Source organism: Pogona vitticeps, chromosome 5, assembly GCF_051106095.1.
Source record: "Pogona vitticeps strain Pit_001003342236 chromosome 5, PviZW2.1, whole genome shotgun sequence".
NCBI lineage: Eukaryota > Metazoa > Chordata > Lepidosauria > Squamata > Agamidae > Pogona > Pogona vitticeps.
In genome coordinates, this window is record NC_135787.1 from 88,792,311 (window position 1) to 88,813,202 (window position 20,892).

The window sequence follows — 20,892 nt, forward strand, 5'->3', positions numbered from 1 at the left end:
TCCAAAAGAAAAAAACAGGACAAGACAAAAACATGTGGCACCTTAAGGACTAACTATTATATTTTAATGTGAGTTTCATGGACACGTCCACTTTGTCAGACATATGGAAACAGAATTAAATGTTGAATGAAATATCAGTTTTTTACTAAATATTTATTGGCTCTTGTGTGTATGGTACATTTACATGCATTAATTCGGCTTATGTTGTTTTAGGGCTCTGTTGTAAAAATTCCTCAGGAGACAAAAAAAGTAGACACCAAGCCTGGGCAAAGATGGGGGGCAGAGAAGAAAGAGGAAGTGTGTGTGTGTGTGTGTTTTGAAGTGAGGATTCATTTAACTCAAGAGAGATTTTTAAAAGAGAATATTAAATATAAAGGTGAAAGAAGATGGCAGAGGAATCCCATTGTGTGAATGTATGGAATATTGATAGTTTTTTCCTTTGAGCCTTGTGATGAGAGCTGGGCTTGGTAGTTGTTCCTCTGCCTCTCTGCACTGTCCCGTTTCTCCTACGTAAATAGGACAAACAGGACAGTCTCTATGAAAATGAGTCAACGGTCACACATCTGATATCAAAAAACACAATACACAGAAACCTGTCTCTAATCACTTCAACCTACCAGGACACTCCATGGAAGCTTTGAAAGTCACAATTTTAGAATAGAATAACTACAAATCAGGAATACAGAGGGAAACAGCTGAGATAAAATGTATAGGCATGATGGACACATATAAATTGACTGAATATAAGCCTAGGTTTCTGAAGTCATTGTCACAAAAGGGTGACTACTGGTTCTTTTGTATCCCAAGAAGAACAACATTAAACAGCAAAGAACTTCACAAGACACATTAATAAATGCAAAAATAAATATACTTTATTATCTATTGATTACAATTCTAAATAAAGGGGTTACATGCATTTAGCACATTCATACCACATACATACTCACCAAAGAGAGAAGAAATCTTTATTTGCATTGTCCAAGTTCCAAAGAAAGTAGTTCCAAAAACCTTTTGGTCTCAGCAGACAGACAGACAGTCTAATGTTTTCCCAGATCCCTCTTCTTATATTCTATTTAGGCAGGTTTTTTAAGTAGAGCATGCGTAGAAGACATTTCTTTGTCTCAGGTTGCTCACAGGGCATGTGTGGTAGAGATTTCTTTAGATATATGGTTCTTATCACTTATTGTGAAGTGTGGAATACTTAATATGTCTTCCATCACTTAGTGGACAGGTTTGGAATCTGCTATGATCAGGAGGATCCTCGTACCAGGCTCTTCTTAATCCTCAAGTTTTCTCCACTCCCTCAGCAGATGGTTTTTGTTAACTTATTTCAAAACGTTCACAGTTCAAAAGTTGAATCTCTCACAATGAGGGCTCCTAACTAGAAATACAAAATCCCATAGTTCCTCTGGTTCTTTTGGTCTCCATTTTTGTGTCCTAATTCTCTCTGGTTCTTCACCTGATCCAGGCCAAACCTGCACACATCACATCATTACCAAATGTAATACTTCTGCTGCATCTATTTTCACTATTATTTTATTCACAACTACCAAACCCATCTCTCATCAGGGCTGGGGGGGGGGCTTTCTGGCTATGGGCGTATTGATTATCTGTTTGGTGGGCTCCTAGGTAGAGTGGGAAGGCCATAGTCAGAGAGGGAAGGCTAGTCAATCTGAAATCAGTCTCAGGGAAAATTCTGGAGCAGATTATAAATCAGTCACTCTGCAAGTATCTTGGAAACAATGCAGTAATAAATAGAACCCAACACGAATTTGTCAAGAACAAATCCTGCCAGACTAATCTTACCTCATTTTTTGATTGGGTAATCTCCCTGGTAGACAGTGAGAATGCAAAGCCTTTCCTCCTGCTCACAGCAAGAACAGCCAAGCAAACTTTTTCTCTTTCTCTTATGTATGAGGAAGTGGACTTATCCACGATAGCTCACATTAAAAATATAACAATTAGTCTTTAAGATGCCACCACATTTTTGTCTTTCTTATTTGCTCTTTTATTTTTATTGTTTACTTATTTATTTACTTATTTATTTATTTATTTAATTTGTATGCCGCCAACCCTACCCAAAGGTCTCTTCAGAGATTCTTTAGCCATTGCCCCAGCAAGCAGCATTGATGGGGCAGCATGTACCAACAAGCCATTGTCCCCACAGTTCCCTGGCTTGTGTACTATATGAAACAGCTCAGATAATGTATTCTCAAAGGCTTTAATGGCTGGGATCCATTGGTTGTTGTAGGTTTTTCGGGTTGCCTGGCTGTGTTTTTGAGGTTTTTCTTCCTAACATTTCACCAGTCTCTATGGCTGGCATCTTTGGAGGACAGAACTATGTCTGTGCTCTGGTGCATGAGGAAACTTTTGAAAAAACACAACCTACAAACAGTATTTAGGCCCACCACAAAAATACAACAAATGTTATGTTCAGCAAAGGACAAAAGGGACCCCCTCACCACTGCAGGAGTATACCAGATACCTTGTAGTTGTGGCCAGGTATATATTGGAAGCACAAAATGCAGCATCCACATCAGAATCAAAGAACATAAGAGACACTGCAGACTAAAACAACCAGAAAAATCGGCAGTAACTGAACATGACTTGAAACAAGCTGGGCATGAAATTCTATTTCAAAACACAGAAGTACTGGGCAACACCAGCAATCATTATGTTAGACTGCACAGGGAAGCCATTGAAATCCACAAACATCAGCAGAGCTTCAACAAAAAAGAAGAAAGTCTAAAACTTAACAAAGCCTGGCTCCCAGCACTGGAAAACACAGCCTGCAAAAGGTCAACGAACTCTACCCAGCCACAAGGACCAGTGATCACTGCACACAAAAGACCAGCTAACAACACTCATTAATCACGGTGATAAGTCATTTCTCCCCTTTATCACAATAATATACTCACAACAAAAACACGCAGATCACCATAATCACCCAATCTCCTGAAAAGGACAAAAAGTGGCATTCTTTGTAGTTCTGTGTAACCATAGCCTGTTTTGCTTTTGCTTATCTCCATGGTGTTTCCTTGATTTCAAGGGTGGAGTCAAGCTTGTTTTTTGTTTGTTTGTTTGTTGCCCAAAGAAGAACTACCAATTCCACCTCTGCTTCTTGAATTGTGGAACAGGGGTGAATCCTTTAGCTCACAAGTGGCAGGTGGGCTAAATTTCTTTTTTTTTTCTTTTTTTTTTTTGGATCTTTTTTTTATTATTTAGGAACAGGGATAGAGGGTACAAAAAGAAAGAGGGGATAGGAAAGGAAAAATGGTTTTGGGGGATAGGAGAGCATAAAGTATAACATCATCCAATCAATTCATATTACTAATACATATCAACTTTTTGCTTTTTCACAGTTTGATTACCCTCCTGCTTTTATCTTATCATTTAATTTTAATTTTATTCTATGTTATTCCAACATTGCCTGGTAGCTGCTGCCATTTATACAATACATCCCATCGTTCAGTTTCTTTTTGAATTGAACAGTCTTTCAGCCCATCTGACAGAATATCCATTTTTTTCACTTCCCATATTTTCACCATAAAATTATCTGGTTTCAGTATCTCTGCCTCCTTAAGATTTTTGTCATAATGCTTTTTAATTTTGGAAGCTGCATGGGTCACTGGATAACTCTCTACTGCATTCATATTACCTGGTGTCATGTCTAATACAGACGATTCTAAAGTCTGTACAACTTCATTTAAGTTTTGTTTGACATCTACTGTCCCCTCTTTCGTCCCTTTCATCAAATCTTCTATTTTGCTAAGACCTGCATTCACTTGCTGGAACCCTGATAATATTAGCCTTTGTATATTAATCTGCCATTCCTTTTCTATTTCTTGCACCACTATTCCAGAACTTTGGGATTGAACAGACCAAGTCTCCATTTGTTCTTTTGAATTTTTGGGGTCCATCTCAGGCTTTGGGGTTTGTATAAATACCACAATAATCACCCCCTAGAAATCCTTCCACAGTTTCCACAATTTTATCAACAATTCAAACCCCTCATCATAAACCTCCCCTTAGATCTCCCTCCAATCTTTGTCCAAATATTGTAGTATAAAAATCAACTTTTAGCCCAGCAAATACAATATCAATTAGAACCGTGACACAGTTATTTCTTCTTCTCCTGAGTTCAGCAAGCTTCTATTATTAGACTCACACGCGGTCACAAACAAAACAACAGTCACAGAGTCTCAAACTGTCCAGTAGATTGTCCTTGGAGCTCGTCTTGTGATCTTCATTAACCCCTTAATGCTCCTTAGTCCAGTCGGCCACGTCAGCTCCTTCTCCCGAAAACCACCAGATTCTATTATTTATAGTTCACAAAGTCCAGAGAAGGCAAAGAGTAACGTATCCCAGCCACACTGCATCCACCGAAGTCTCTTAAATCCAGTCAGACGGTGTTGCTGTCTGGGATTCTTCTCCAGAAGCATAAGATTTATTTTTCCATCTCAGACTCTCGGCTTTAGAATCAGCCTGGCGTTTTAATAGTTCACTTGGAGAAGCTTAGTTTCACTTTTGAGTCAGACTGATAAGATAAACCCGCCGCTGCATTTATTCTTTCAGCCAAATATTTTCATTCTTATTTCAGCTTAATGAGGCTGTTTCATAAATCAGAGGCTTCGGCTTACTTACTTGTTATATATTTTTAGTTTATATTGATTGCTCTCCTCTCCCCCGGTAAAGGGTTCCTCGCGGCTCAGTGCCAAAAAATGGCGCCCGCTCCAGTCCGTGCACGGTGATTTCTTCAGAAGAAAAAAGTCCGGGTCTGCCTCCCTTTCTTCTCCTTCTGCTGCTCACCATCTGCTTCAGAGAGACTTCTTCTAGACTCTCCTTTGATCCCCATTTCAGAATGGGGATCCCGGACCGGAGGGTTCCAGCTTTTTCCAGAGAGCTCCTCTCTGAAGTTGCTGGCAGCACCGCAACAAAGCCCCGCCTCTCGCAGGTGGGCTAAATTTCTGTGATCCCCAGACACATTGAACTGTTCTTATTTGAAAAAATGCCTGTAAAAAAAAAAGAGTCCTACACCTGGAAGCATCCAGGACAAACTATTCTTTTTTAGAACACGATACAGCATTACAGTGCCTTATTTTGTTCCCCAAACTGATAAAACTTGATGTGAACTTGTGGCTGCTTCCAGTTTCATTTTAGTTTCATTTTACAAATTTTAGGGCTGTTGCACACTGCAGAAGCTCCAGCAGACTAAAAATTGCACCCGGGAGCTTGCCACATATGTTCTAAAATGTCTTTGAATAGAAGTCATGGACACTAAAACAAGACAGAGTTTAAATTGATTTATACATTTATTAATTTATTCTATAGCTATGTTCTCAATACATTTAACAGTGGGTTTGTTTTCTAAGAATGCTTTTCTTCCTGTTATCCTTTCACTACCATGCAAATGTCATTTCTTACTTCCGGCAGATACCTCCCTGCTGAGGATGGGGCTTTCAATAGCTGGGTGCTGTTTTGTTTATTGATATGTTTTGATTTAATTATGTATTAATGTGCTAATATATTTATTGTGTTTTGAAACTAACAGCTGGTTGTGTTGCATTCGCACCTGTTTAATCTTGTTGCCAGTATCAACTTGAGATGAAAGGGAGAACAAATGTAAAATAAATGCACAGATAAAAATGACAGTATAGACGTTCTCTTTTTTGCCTGAATTTATTACTGGTGGTTTTAAAATGTTTTTACAAATCCTTAATTGCAGTAAAAATACAAATATAAAACTGCATTTACCCCACACATTCTAAGGAACTGTCCAGAGGGATATATAGATCGGTATTTGGAACACTGTTGGTATGGTTTGGTTCAAAACAAAAGTGCATTGTCTACAGCTATGTTAATTCTATGGGCTCCATCTGCATGGCGCAATGCTGGCAGCATCCTGGCTAACAGGAAAGGTGGAAAAGGGGGTGGGTTACCTCCCATCTCCCCAACCTTCACCCCAATGGTTTTCCTTCACACAAGTATCACGGCTGCCCCGAGCCTGCCCCACTGTTGCTTCCTTACTTGCAAGGAAACTGGGTGAATTTACTTGCAATTAAATTAGCAATCGAAAGATTTGCATGGACTCTTCTTGCAGGGTAATAAACTTCTCCAGTAGGAACAGAAAGATTGCTCAGGTGAAAGATAAAATAGATTGCAGATAAGATTTTTTTAAAGTGCAAACCAGACTGCTCCGAATTCCCCCATCTGGACAGGACCTATCAAATAAAAATCACCCTAAAGAGGTCAATAAAATGTATTCCTCAGTCAAGTTAAGCTTTTGTTTCTAATAGAAAAAATAAAGTTCATGTAGCATGACAGGAAAATACATTTCTTTTCCACAGCAGCTAGACTATAAGTAGCTCTTCCTGGTTTTTATTGCTTTAAACCAAAAGGCTGAAGAAAGGAGCACAACATAAAACCAGGGAGTCCGCCTTTAATGAGTAATTAAATGACTGTCTGAAGTCCAAAGAAATGTGCAATTAAGGCCGCCTAGATTTTTTTTGTCATGGCGAATAAGAATAATACAAAATTATATGTAAAATGGGTCTTAATTTCCAAATCCAAGCAACACACTGTGGCAGTTGCAGTTTGCAAAGCGGAATGGCAGACTTCATAAAAATTAATAATCTCCAAATCCTACTTTTTCTGGGGCACTGAGATGTATGCACTTTAATTGTTGGTATATTTTCCTGATAAGGTGTGACTGTCCTGCCTCACTAAAGAAATGGAATCTTGCTGTTTTCCCCCTGCCCAATCTACATTTACAATTGTGTTATCAACCTAGCCAGGCAAAAGGGTGGAGCAACTATAATTTCAAAGCAGGATTAGGTTGAAATAACGAGGTCACCAAGTGTGGTTGCCAAGGCAACGTCACATATAAGAATATGGGATGCTTCTGGGAGAGGAGAAAAGGCTGAGTCTCTCTCCTACACAATAGAGATTTCTGTCTTTCTTCAATTAAAAATGCTTCATTGCTTTTAAACACTTTGTTTATATTCCTGCCTGACAGAAAAAGAAATAATAATAGTTTAAAATTAAACTACCCACCCTACTGTATTTAATGTGTGGGGTTTTTTTTGATAGTGATATAATTTGTCGCTTCTATTCTATTTTTTCCAGATACAAGGTAGTATCATGCTACCCTCAGCCTGCTTAAATGTATATTCCTACCAAGGTTGTTGAGTGTTAACTTGACTAGTGCAAAGAATTATTCTCTGTATCCCAGACTTAACAACCAAGATATCTAACTCCTGCACTATTTTCTCAAAAGTATTTCTGTTTTGTCTAGACTTCTCAATTTCCAGTTTCTCATTAGTTTTTTTAACAATCTAATGCATTTAATTGGAAATTATTTTGATTATCTCTTTCTCTTTTAAATAGAGACATTGTAAGCTGAAATATATTTTGCTCTTAGAAACAAAAGGTGTTCTATAAGTCAAATAAAAATAGAGATGCCGCAAACAATAAATTATAGCTATGAAACTGCACCTTGGATCAGCACCAAATTTGGCATAAGTGTAGCAGAAAGTCTGTTCTTGCTATTTGCCAAGGTTGGGAACATTTGGGCAATGGGCTTTTGAGTTGTGATTTTTAAAAAAGTAACATTGTTTTACCCCTGGCCACATGCAAGTGACTTTCAGCTGTTAGATCGAAAATAGATAAAAAACATAGATTAGACAAAATTGCATATTTAGGGAAAATCTGTTTTAGCCTCTCTTTTTTTCATCCATGGGAATTGAGCCTTTATGGTTCAGAGATTTTATAAATCCAGAAAACCTCTGAAATCATTCCTTTTTTATATAACTTTTGAGCATTCCGAAGGAACTATTTGCATATCATAGCATTAAAGTCAATCAGAATGTGTCTGGAGCCAGGCAGCTAATACAGGGAAGGTATCAGAATGTGATCAGTGTGAAAAAAAGCATTTAACTCCTTGCTGGCCACACATTTTTAGCTCCAACCTGTGAAAATATTTAAAAATACATTTTTGAAAATAGATAATGATATTCATCAGCTCACTCATTCAAACTGTGGAATTATGTTTTTTTGCTTTGTTGTTAGTTTTGATCTTAAAGTATGTTTTACTTGGCTTACTCATGAGTACATTTACCTGGTTCACTCATGAGTAAGTAGATCCCATTTGTACCCACACATTGCACCACAGAACTCATGGGTTTCCCCAATGCAGGGGTCAGGGAACTTTTTTACATTTTACCCCCCAAAAAATTTATATACGCCAACGTTACTCCCTTGATTTGAAAGGAAGGAAATCATACATTATTTGAATTCAAAATATTATTGAATCTACACAGGCTGTGTACTGAACTATCAGGATATATCATCAGTATCAATGGCTGCCAGGCTATCTACCAAACTAGCAGGATGCACCAAATTTAATAAAGATATGCACTATTTCTGCTGGAACACATTGCACTCCAGCCATGGGGTGGTATAGGGGGTAGTAAGGTGTCCAATGTGCCTAGCAAGTTGCATTAAATTTTTGCTAGCTTGCAGAGGTTTAATCATCATCAATGGCTGTCAGAGTGGTGCTAGCAATGACATGCTTGCTAGAGACAGCCAAGGCAGAGTTGGGGGTGGTGGCTTTTCCTACCACTTTAATCATTCTGTGTGTGGTGTGCAAAAAGGAACAAGCCAGGCTAAAGATCATGCCACTCACCTTGGTGCCACAGTCCAATATCAAAGGACCAGGGCACTATTTTTGAAATAATCATCAATGGAAAACTCAGCAATGGCTAAAGGATTGGAAAAGATTAGTCTATATCTGAATCCCAAAGAAGGGCAGTGCCAAAGACTGCTCCAACTACTGTGCAGTTGCATTCATTTCACATGCTACCAAGGTGATGCTCAAAATCCTACAAGGTAGGCTTCAGCAATATGTGCAAGCTGGATTTCGAAGGGGTAGAGGAACTAGAGACCAAATTGCTAACACGCGCTGGATTATGGAGAAAGCCAGAGAGTTCCAGAAAAACATCTACTTCTGTTTCATTGACTACGCAAAAGCCTTTGACTGTGTGGACCACACCAAACTATGGTAAGTTCTTAAAGAAATTGGAGTGCCTGACTACCTTAGCGGGATATAAATCAAATAAATCAAATAAATAATAAAATTAGCTATCTCCTGAGAAATCTGTATGTGGGACATCATGCAAAAGGCGGGACTGGAAGAATCCCAAACCAGAATTAAGATTGCCAGAAGAAATATCAACAACCTCAGATATGCAGATGATACCACTCTGATGGCAGAAAGTGAGGAGGAATTAAAGAACCTCTTAATGAGGATGAAAGAAGAGAGCACCAAAAATGGTGTGAAGCTCAACATCAAAAAAACTAAGATCATGGCCACTGATCCCAACACCTCCTGGCAAATAGAAGGGGAAGATATGGAGGCAGTGACAGATTTTACTTTCTTGGGCTCCATGATCACTGCAGATGGTGACAGCAGCCATGGAATTAAAAGACACCTGCTTCTTGGGAGGAAAGCGATGACAAACCTATTATGACTTGTCAGAAAGATAAGTAAAGCAAATTAAGTGTGAGCTTTCACTAGCAGCTAAAATAACCAAACAAAAGGTACTGTACTACAGTGGCATCATAAGAAGACAAGCTCACTGGAAAAGGCAGTAATGCAGGAAAAGGTGCAATGCAGTAGGAAAAGAGGAAAACTGCACATGAGATGGATTGACTCAATAAAGAAACCCACAGTCTTTTGTTTGGTGGTACAGTCCAAGTAGGACCAGGAGCAGAAAGATTGAGACTCAGATTTTGGGAATAAACTATGATACTCTTGCCTACTTTGGGGATGAGAAATAGAGAAACATGATTGCTACACACTTCACACTTCTGCTGTTCTCAGCAGAAACTGCAGAGCTAAGTGCAGTGGAGATTAAATTTTAAAAGGTTCCTTTTCATGTTTTATGGAAGAGTCAGGTTTCTCTGTCTGTCTGTCTGTCTGTCTGTCTGTCTGTCTGTCTGTCTGTCTGTCTCATGCACATGCACACAGACCCTTCCTCACTCAATTTTCAACAATTAGTTGCTTCAGTTCAGTATGTCCATTTCCTCTCATTACATTTAAACAAGCTTGATGAAGCCATTTCCCCCCCTTAATTCAAGCCTTCCATCCTTCTTGCCTGTTCCTTTTTTCAGTTTTCAGTCAGTCTATCTCATACACACACACACACACACACACACACACACACACACATCCACCCTCTCTCCCTCAATTTTCTACATACATTTAAACAAGCTGATGAAGCCATCCGTCATGCTCTCGCACCTTCATTCCCTCCTTAACTGGAGCTTTCCCTCCTTCTGCTTGCAGTCATCTCTGGCGGAAGCAGTCATTCACAAACTGGATTGACTGCCTGGGGATGTTCTACAGCTGTAACCAATTAAGCCACCTTATCTCCGATCTCTAAAAGAACTGAGGATTTATAAGTGCCGCAACCAAGGAACGAGGGAGAGGTGGTTTCCAGTTTGAAGTTCAGCTGCAGGGGGTGGGAGTGGGGGGGAGTGCTCTGCTCATTACCCCCAGGATTTTCATTTTTACCCCATTTGGGGTAATTTACCCCTGTTCCATGACCTCTGCTCCAATGCATGGCTTTGCAGTGGTGCAAAAAATGACTCTGAAGCATGCATCCTCATGGATCCATATGATTTTTCTGCAGGATCATCTTCCAACCACTGTCCAATTATACGGACCATCAGTGCCCACAGATTACAAGACAGAAATCATTGGTCCCCCATGTTTTTCAGTGACTCAAAACACCAATGTAAGTCAGAGATGCTCATGGATCCACATGATTATTATGTAGAATCCTCCTTAAACCACTGTCCAGTCATAGGCCCCATTTGTGCCCATAGGTTACACCATAGAAATCATGCATCCCCAGTGCATGGCTTTGCAGTGGTGTAAAAACATGGATATGATATATGGATCCTCATGGATCCACATGGTTTTTATGCAGGATCATCCCAACACCACCGTCCAGTCATATCGACCAGCAGTGCCACAGACTACAAAATAAAAATTAGGGGTTGTCCAGTGCATGGCTTTGCAGTGGTGCAAAAACATGTATCTGGTGCACAGATACGCATGGATCCACATAATTTTTATGTAGGGTCAACATTCCCTCTGTAGGAAAAATCTATTTCCCCTTCTTTTCTCCCTAATACATATATTACATATATTATGTATATACTCATTATATTCCCGTCTTTAAACTGCTAATGCTTTAGAAATTAGTAACAGAGCCTCACTCAGAGAAACAGCAGAAAAAGGTACCCTCTGCTAGATAAGAGCTTTCTTAGGATGTGCAAGGTCATAAATACAGATGTCTCCAGCAAGTCCAGAGAAGAAACCAAAAAATGGGAAAATGAAACCTCAAAGCAATTGACATATTCATGACATGATAAAAACTAGAACTGAAATATCCATCATGACCCATGTTCTAAGTTCAAGTTTGTTTTCATATTCTACAGTACACATTGTATTAGTGCCACCAGTGACTTTAACACTTGTGTGCATCTCTGCAAATCATATATTATTGTAACCTAGTTAAGGCAGATAGTATTACAGGCCAAACTATCCTTGACACAGGAACTTCTCAATCTTGTTTCCCAAGTTTGTTATGATTTGTGACCTATAAAGGTAATGTGTTCTTTTCCTACTATTGAGATGGCATGATTTGAGCTAAATTCATGCTCCTGCCCTCTCAGTTTCTGCAGATCCTATTATTCTTTAATAAACCCCATATATTAAAAAATCCATATTTTTGTGTCAATTTGGGTTAATTCTTTCTTCCTTTGGTATCCCAAAAGAGTTTACCCTGTCAGGGTAAACTCACCTACATTTTACAAAATTGGCCAGCCAATCAGGAGATTTTGGTGAGTAGGACCATCTGCCCCCTTTCCCCCTGACAACAAGGTGCCCATAGACCAATTTTCGGTCAAAACTGGTTGGAAGGGGGGGGGGAGACAGGCATCCTTTCCAAAAGGATCCAACTTAAAAAGAGAAAAGCAACCCATATAAAATTCAGATGGTTAGTAATGTGGGGATCTGAAAAAGAAGCACACGTATCATCACCGGCCAGGTAAGGTAAAGGTTTCGTTTTACACCATATTTTCTTTCTTTCTTTCTTTCTTTCTTTCTTTCTTTCTTTCTTTCTTTCTTTCTTTCTTTCTTTCTTTCTTTCTTTCTTTCTTTCTTTCTTTCTTTCTTTCTTTCTTTCTTTCTTTCTTTCTTTCTTGGAAATCCCATTTAAAAGTATTGAACCTATTTTTCCTTAAGGTTTGGAAGTTTTTCTTCAAGGGCTTGAAGTCTCCTCTCAAGCCTTTGAGTTATTCTTTGAAATTTTAAAGTTTACCTTTCTCCATCCCTGCCTACCCATCACCACCCTTGGAAACAGACCTACAGAGACTGATTGGCTTTTGAGTTTGCAGCATAACCCCATGCCTGAAAGGTTTTGGCTTCTCACTTTGGTAGGAAGATCTAGATTAGCACTCCTAAGGTCTTTGTCCAAAGTAGCAACTTGGTGAAATACCTTTTTCTGACTGGGTTAGAACTCCAGTCACCCCCCTCCCTGTAAAAACCATCTCCGGAATCTGGGGACTGAAGAGACCGACAGAACTCAGGACTCTGGAAAATCCCTTGGAATCTAGGGATCCAGCCTGGTGTTGTATCCAGTTACCTGGTGTTGTATCCATGAGTGCCAGGATTAATGGACCTATAACTCGTTGGTGAATCCAGTCATTGGCAGATAGTGGAGCGATAGTTCTGGGAACTGTATACTGGCTGTTCTTTTAATATTTTTGGCATTGTTTAATAAGAAAATAATTGTGTTCTGTTTAACTGTTGAATCTGCCATAAATACGGGGGGGGGGAGGAAAAAGAGAAGAAAAAGAAGAGGAAAGAAGAGAAAAGAAGAGAAAGAAACAATAACAAACAAACCTAATGCCATCATGGAGCAGCACTAGTATGAGCTCCCATAACACCCAGGTCTGGCTGAATGTTTTGTCCGATTGCCATGTGGAGGATGTTAGCAATCTTCAAGACAACACCTGTACTAGCTGCTGATTTGGGTTAGTCTGGGTATAGACAATTTTTTTCCCAGCACAGAAAAATTGGTGCAGAGTTCGGGACTATCATGGAACTTTCAAAATTGAACTTTTAGCTCTACAGATAAATGAGCAAAAGGAGGTACATCCACCCCCAACAACTATAAGCCGGCACCTTGCAGAACTCCAAGTGAGTGAGCCATCCATCACATTTTGGGCCCCAACAAGCACGTAAAAAACTGGGTTATTAATATAAGAAAAGGGAGAAAGTCTGGAAACAACACATCAGTTGTCTCTCCTTTCTGAATATATTTTACTTTCACCAAGTCTGTGTTCTCTTTTTGTTAGATCCTTGATGTCTGTTAAAGTATTGTTTATTGAAAAGAATGGTTTTGCTGGCTGAATTATGATGAGCAAAGCTCTAGAGACAGAAAAATTATGAATCCCATGACAAACTAGACATTTCACCTTGAAGGCTTCCGAGGCTCAGTCTTATCATTTAAATTTTTGTAGAAGATGACACTAAATGGGATCTTACTGAAAGTCCTCAGCAATTTTGCATTGTTCTAAATGTTTTTAAGTTCAAAACATCTGAACTGGATGTTTTATGATTGGTTTTGTGAAAACAAACTTATTTTTTGATGTTTTATGCTGAACAAAGTGTTTTAAATTGTTTCAAATCACTTTGAAACCTCACAATAAGAATTGAGACATCACACATCTAAACTAAGAAATAATTGTGTTTAAGCTAATAACAAGTGGAGACAAGAAAAAGCAGGCATTGGAACTGGACAGGGTTAGATGCCCTTCTGTGGAGGAGGAGTATAAGACGGCAGTGGTTTTTGAGGGGTTGCTCAGGAAGAGAGTGATAGGTTTCAAAAGGTGACCGGAGAACAAAGAAGGAAGATTGCAAATCTAAATACAGTGGTGCCTCGCTTAACGAGGGCACAGTTTAACGAAAAATCCGCATAGCGACACATTTTTTTGCGATCGCTAATGTGATTGCATTGCAATGTTTTGAATGGCAAAACATCGCATTGCGATGATCGGTAAGCGTTTCGCTTACCGATCTTCGCATTGTGATGTTCTAAAAACAGCTGATCAGCAGTTCCAAAATGGCCACCGGAAGAAAAAATGGCTGCCCGCTCCGTTTTCACGCCCTGCCCTTGCTTACCGGGCGGCAAAAATGGCGGCCAGATGGGGGAATCTTCGCATAGCAGTGAGTTTTCATCCTATAGGAACACATTAAATGGAGTTTAATGCGTTCCTATGGGTTCCCCCACCCCGCATAGTGACGAATCTGATTAGCGACGTTAATCCTGGAACGGATTAATGTTGCTATGCAGGGCACCACTGTAATGTAGTAAATTTTGCTGAGGACTGCTATGTAACACAGAAAAAACTAGTTTTGCCTTTAAAATTGAGAAAAATCTCCCACTCTTTTCTTCCAAGAATGTTTTGTAGCCAGGCTCAAGAGTATTCCCCAGAATTACTTGCAACTGAGGAAGAATTCTGTGAAATCATGTGTGTGCCCCCCTTTTTTTGAAAGTATGAATGACCATGTTTTGACTTCTGAACAGGTCAGATTTAGTGACCAAATTATATTACTGCCAGTAGATGCCCATATAGCTGGTACCACAAAACAACTCAACCTTCAGAAGAGGTTGAATACTGAAAAGGCTAGGAGTTATTATTGCCAGAAATCTGACTCTTTTTGAAAATCCTTTGTCACCACAAGTTATTTGTAAATCTGATGGAAAGAGGTATTTTATAAGAAAACTTTATCTGGCTTATGATTTGGTGTCCTTTTTTCATGCTCAGATTCATTATTTTGTTTCTGGTTCATGATACGGCCCTTAGCTTGCCTGGGTTCCTTCCTTGTTTAGAGCCACATGTTTCTACAATAAATATGTAAATCTGGATAATATTCCTTGAAAAAAGACATTTGCCCTTCCCTCGGGTACTTGGTACTCTTTCTCTCTTAGAAAAGATTGGACAGGAACATTATTATGCTATTGCGGACACTCCTAGCTCAAAAGGTAACTGAGCTATGTATTGATATACCAAAACATAAGCAGCCTGTATTTTTACCATTAAACCATTAGATCCCGGCCATGAAAGCCTTCGTGAATACAGCCTGTATTTTTTAAATTTTTTTATTTGCCTTTATAAATGTCATACTTTTTAGTTAAACATGAAAGTGATTGTTGTGGATGGTGTTTATATACATATACTAAGATATTATTGAGATTTGAAACATTGTTACTCTCCCTGTGGAAATATGCAAATTTATGACAGAAAAAGCTAAGGAGAAGTCAAATAAATAAAAAAAAGATTCCAGCAAGTGGGAGTACTTACAGATCACCCTAATGTTTGTGGGATATGCCTTCCTGAGGGAAAAGAGCAGTTTCCGAATTACATATGACACAAACTCTTTGCAAAAACACTTACATTTCTGTTATAGGCATACCAGACACATTTTTTTTGTCCTGAGATAAGTGTTCTCCAAATAAACTAGCCCATTTGCATTATTTATTCATGCCTCTGTTTCAGAATATTTTACGTTTTTTTATATTCGTAATGTTTGAAATGCTTATTTACTTTGTTAAGAATTTTTTTTTTACTCAAGCAATGGGAATAAATATTGTTCTGTTGTTCTGTTTTTACCTTTAGGACTAATTGTGTTGAACCCTTTTAAGGTTTAGTTCATTCTGATTTTAAAATCCAACAATATTGAATTTATGGGATGCTAGGTTGTTGCTCTAAAAGTGAAACTTTTTTCAATAAATATGTCTAAGATTAGTGCATTAAAAGTGAAAGTATATTAGAATAGTATGCTCCATGATTACAGCTTATACTACAGTTTCAGTACAGTAAGATAACCTGGCAGAATAAGCTGATTTAACTCCATGCCAGTTTCCATGGTGAAAGGAAAATAATAGATCATTTATGTTATATGGAGAAGAGAAAAATGGAATGCATTTTTGTATTGTGGCTTGAATTATGTTTTACCTAGAATGATAATTCTCAAAGTGACAAAGTAGATGTGGAGAACTATGTTAAACTGCCATTTTCTTTTTGGAGCTGTATTGCTCTGTTGTTGTTGGGTACCCCTGACTCATGGTGACCTTGTCCTCAACAGCTCTTGTAAAATCAAGTCTGTGGATTAAAAAACCCTCTGGTTTATGAATGTAGGATATTGGGCTTCTGTATCCATGATTCAAAATTCCAGGAAATGGCCCGATACTGCTGCACAATATTGTTCCCATGTTGCCAACAGGAAAAAGAGTACGGTAGCAAACGGTAGCCTGTTTGTTGACATCACCAATGGCAGCAGGACAGCCTCTTCTGCTCACCACCATTCAGACTTGTTGAAAAACAGCCCTGACAATGGCTTTGTGTTTGGGTGAGCAGTGGTGAACTGATGAAAAAAGGAGACAGATTTCCGCTCCCATGAGGTCACTTTGTGAATGGTAGCAAATGATACAGAGTATTCAAAAATGGTTTGCCATTTTCTTCTTCTTGGGGCATACTGTTGTTTTTCACACTGAATTTCTTAATTGATGAAACAGAAAACACATAATGACTGTAAGGTTATTTTTTAATAATAGAATTTCAGCTCTTTAAGAGAGTACTGTAGATACTAGGGTGAAATTGGCAGAGGTGGTGGAGATCTGAGAGAGACTGAGAGAAGGGCCTCCTGGAAGATCTTAAAAACCGGATGGAGTTGAGTGTCATCAGCACACTGGTGGTATCAGACTACAAAATTCTCGACAGCCTGTTTCAGGTTTTTCATGTAGGTAATAGTATGGGGAATCATGGAACCCTGAGACACTCCATAGGTCATGGTGTTGAACTGAAGTCCCCTAACACCACTACCATTCACAAAATGACACCATGCAAGGGGAAATCCCAGAAGCTGATTCCTTTTTTCATCAGTTCATCACTTCTCACCCAAACACAAAAAATGATCAGGGCTGTTTTTCAACAAGCGTGAATGATAATGAGGAGAAAAGGGTGTCCTGTAGACCATCTTGACTGCTGCCATTGGTGTTGCCACCATTCAGGCTGGCCTTTGCTATATAAAGCTTGTCATCCTTTTTCCTGCTGGCATCATTGGCACAATATTTTGCAGCAATATTGGGCAATTTCCTTTTATGCTGGTTCTGGCAATCTTGAGAGAATGTTTGTGTGCTGCTGATTCTGCAGTCTAATTTCTACCTTCAGCCCATTATAAACACTGTATATGAAGGGGAGACAGTTGCTTTGGAAAGGTTGGACTGTACCATATGGGAAATACTGTAGGATCCCCCCATCTGCTTAATCAGCATCCATGGATTCACTTATCCATTGGCTAAAAATACCAAATACTCCACCCCTCAAAATACCTATTTATATGAATTTTCTGTGTGTATTTGCAAGAACTGTGCAATGTATAGCACTTGATATATCCATGTTTTTCAGCATCTGCAGGGGGGCTTGAAACTGATCACCCATGGATACCATAGTTCTTCTGTACGTATATGTATTTCCATGGTGTATTTACCAGAACAAGCCACTAGAGGTAGCCAGAGATAACAGATTTTTCTGTTTATAAGATGACCCAATGTATAAAATGACCCCCCTTTTCTAATCCCAAAATAGAAAATTTGATCCCTTCTTTTCCCTTCCTTTTGCTAAGCTATGGAGCTTAGCAAAAGGCAGTGGGAAATGGCTATCAAAGTGACCGTTGCTTTTCCCTTTTTTACGAAGCCGAATGTGAAGCGCTGCTTTTCCTTTCCTTTTTGCTAAGCCCCATGGCTTTGCAAAAGGCAGGGAAAAGTGGTGGTCACTTTGACAGCCGCTTTTCTCTTCCTTTTGTGAAGCCACGGAGCTTAGCAAAAGGAAGGGAAAAGTGATGGAAAAGGGTTCCAGTGGAGGAGGCAGCAGCAGCAGGAGGCAGAGACTGAGGCAAAGAAGCAGCCCGGCTCGGCCACCTCTCACTACTACCTATTGACAGCTGCCACTGCTGCCCAATCACAAGGAGATGATCGCTGGAGGGGGCGGCAGCAGTCAATGGGCAGCCACGAGAGGTGGCAAAGCGTGGCTGCTTCTTTGCTCAGTCTCCACCTCCTGCTGCTGCCTCCCCTGTATAAAACAACAGTCAATTTTTCATCTAATTATTTTAGGAAAAAGTGTCATTTCATATATGGAAAAAATATGGTAATGCTATGTATAGTGTTCACTACTGCATCTTTTGGCATCGGGGGGGCAGTTGGAACCAATCCCCATGGAAACTGCAGTCCTACTGTAAACCTTAAAATTAATCCAGTGAGACAAATTAGTTGCCCATCATTACCGTATGCTCCTGTGTTTTGGGTTTTGTTGCACAACAATTTTAGAGCCATACAATTAGGTATACCATTGTGAATGGAAGGTGATTAGATCAATGACTCATATTTTTATTCCCATTGTGTTGAAAATTAGCACACCGGTGAAAGGTATGTGCTTCATATTTTTCTTTCATGTACTAGCATATTGCATAGGAGAATATTTCAAAAATATGAGCTGAATTGTCTAAAGAAGCCACAGGCCGTCCATCTTGTTCTGTATAATGTGCAAGATGATGTATCTGAGATACCACTTTATACCTCACAGCTTTTGACAGTTTAATCAAGAAATATTTTCATAACACCTGCTGAAGGAGAGGTCTGCATGGCCTCTTGTATCCATTGGTGTTACCCCCTAATATAGTTTGTTTTCTTCCTAAATAATGTTTCATAAAAGACCACATGGGAAAATGAATGTATATAAAAGACCACACTGCTGTGGCTTCCATAGCTCCCATCTTACCCTGTCACACTACTAAAAAGACAGACAGAAAGAAACCTTGACATTTTGGGTAAAGGCATTGAGTGCTCCTGCTTCTCTCACCTTTTCTAGGAACACAAAAGGTGCTAATTTCTCAAGACAGGTTAAGCTGTGGAGAATGTCATCTTTTTTTCTCCCAAGGCAGAAATTTACAGTAAAGCTCTTATCAATCTTCTGAGTCTTGTAAGACTTCATTAGGAAAATGACTAAATGTTTTACAACCCTCAGATTTCCTATGAAAGCCTTCTCCTTCCAGTGTACTGTCTTGACTCTCTTTGGGCCCATGGAACATTCTGTGATTTACCTCAACGTAACTTCATAGGCTCATTACTTAATGTACAAGTGGAATACAAGATTAGTTAACTCTTATCACCTTTCATTCATGCTTGCTTTCAGGTTTTTGGAGGAACATGAACTGTCCACCCATGCAATTAAATAATAAGGTTGTCTGTTGTTACTAGTATAGGTGAAAACTGAAGCCTCTTTTGGAAAAAAAAGTCCACATATGGCATCAAACAGAGCATCTGTCTGCATTAGCACCTCAGGTGTAGTATAGTTATTCACTGAAATATAAATTGTAAGTGGACATCTGGCTAAATGAACAGATGGGTGTGATTATAATAAAAAGGCAATCAGCAGGTTTGTTTCTCAGGTACAGGAATTCAGTGTAGCCTTTTAGGCATCATGAAACATAAAAAGGTGATGACTTTCTGAGAACAGGACTTAATTTTTTAATTTTTTTATAAAACAGATAATAAACAAAAATACAAAATACAGAACTGAACATTGCATCAGCTATAATTAAACCACATATTGGCATTTCTCCACCCATGCCACTTTTCTCCTCCGGACTAGGTTCATATTCTTTGTTGTTACCATTCATATCAGCCTATTTCTCTCCAGAAATACATTGATTCTTCTCCTGGTGTATACCCCTTCCCTTTCAGAAAGACATACTCTAGAAATACATTCCATATTTCTTTAAAATCATTAGTTTTTGACATTCCTCTTAATTTTCCTCACTAGACGCTGTAGCTTTCCTAGTATTACAGTCACGCAGTTATCAGGGTGCTGATTGCGATACTGATCACTCCCTGGTGTGTAGTAGAGTAAAACTGCGAACAAGAGATTGTATCACATAAAAAGGAAGACCATGTATTGACATCAGCAAGACTCTGGATCAAAGAAAAGTGGAGAAATTTGCAAATGCGCCTGAACGATGGGAAAATTTCAAGAACACTATTTATAACACTGCTTTGTCAACATTTGGCAAGAAGACCAAAAAGATGGCCGACTGGTTCGAAGCCCATTCGGAGGAGGAGATGCCAGCCATTGAGGATAAGAGGAGAGCTCTAGCAGCATACAAAGCCTGTCCTAGTGAGTACAACTTGCAAGCTCTTTGAGCTGCTTGTAGCCAAGTCAAACAGGCTGCCAGGAGATATTCCAACGATTATTGGCTTCAGCTCTGCTCTCAGATACAGATAGCAGTGGACACAGGTAACATCAAGGGAATGTATGATGGTATCAAGCAGGTCCAATACAGAAGAAATCTGCTCCTTTGAAGTCTGCTACAGGCGTGATCATCCAGGACCGAGCACAGCAGATGGAACACTGGGTGCAGCACTACTCTGAGCTGTATTCCAGAAAGAATGTAGTAACCGAAGATGCATTAAATAATATTGAGTGGCTACCTGTCTTGGGGATGTGGTGGTGCTGTGGGCTAAACCGCAGAAGCCTGTGCTGCAGGGTCAGAAGACCAAGCAGTTGTAAGATCGAATCCACGTGACGGAGTGAGCGCCCGTCACTTGTCCCAGCTCCCACTAACCTAGCGGTTCGAAAGCATGTAAATGCGAGTAGATTAATAGGGACCACCTCGGTGGGAAGGTAACAGCGTTCGTGTCTAAGTCGCACTGACCATGTGACCACGGAAGATTATCTTCAGACAAAACGCTGGCTCTATGG

General features: G+C 39.3%; 1 long non-coding RNA gene across 1 annotated transcript in view; it reads right to left on the reverse strand.

Annotated features, from left to right (window-relative positions):
* The window catches only part of LOC140707484 (uncharacterized), a 34,942-nt gene extending 17,411 nt beyond the window's left edge, over nt 1-17,531 (reverse strand). The window contains exon 1 of the long non-coding RNA XR_013545543.1: nt 948-17,531. This is a non-coding gene — a long non-coding RNA (uncharacterized LOC140707484). The remainder of the gene's footprint in view (nt 1-947) is intronic.
* Between the last annotated feature and the right edge of the window lie 3,361 nt (nt 17,532-20,892).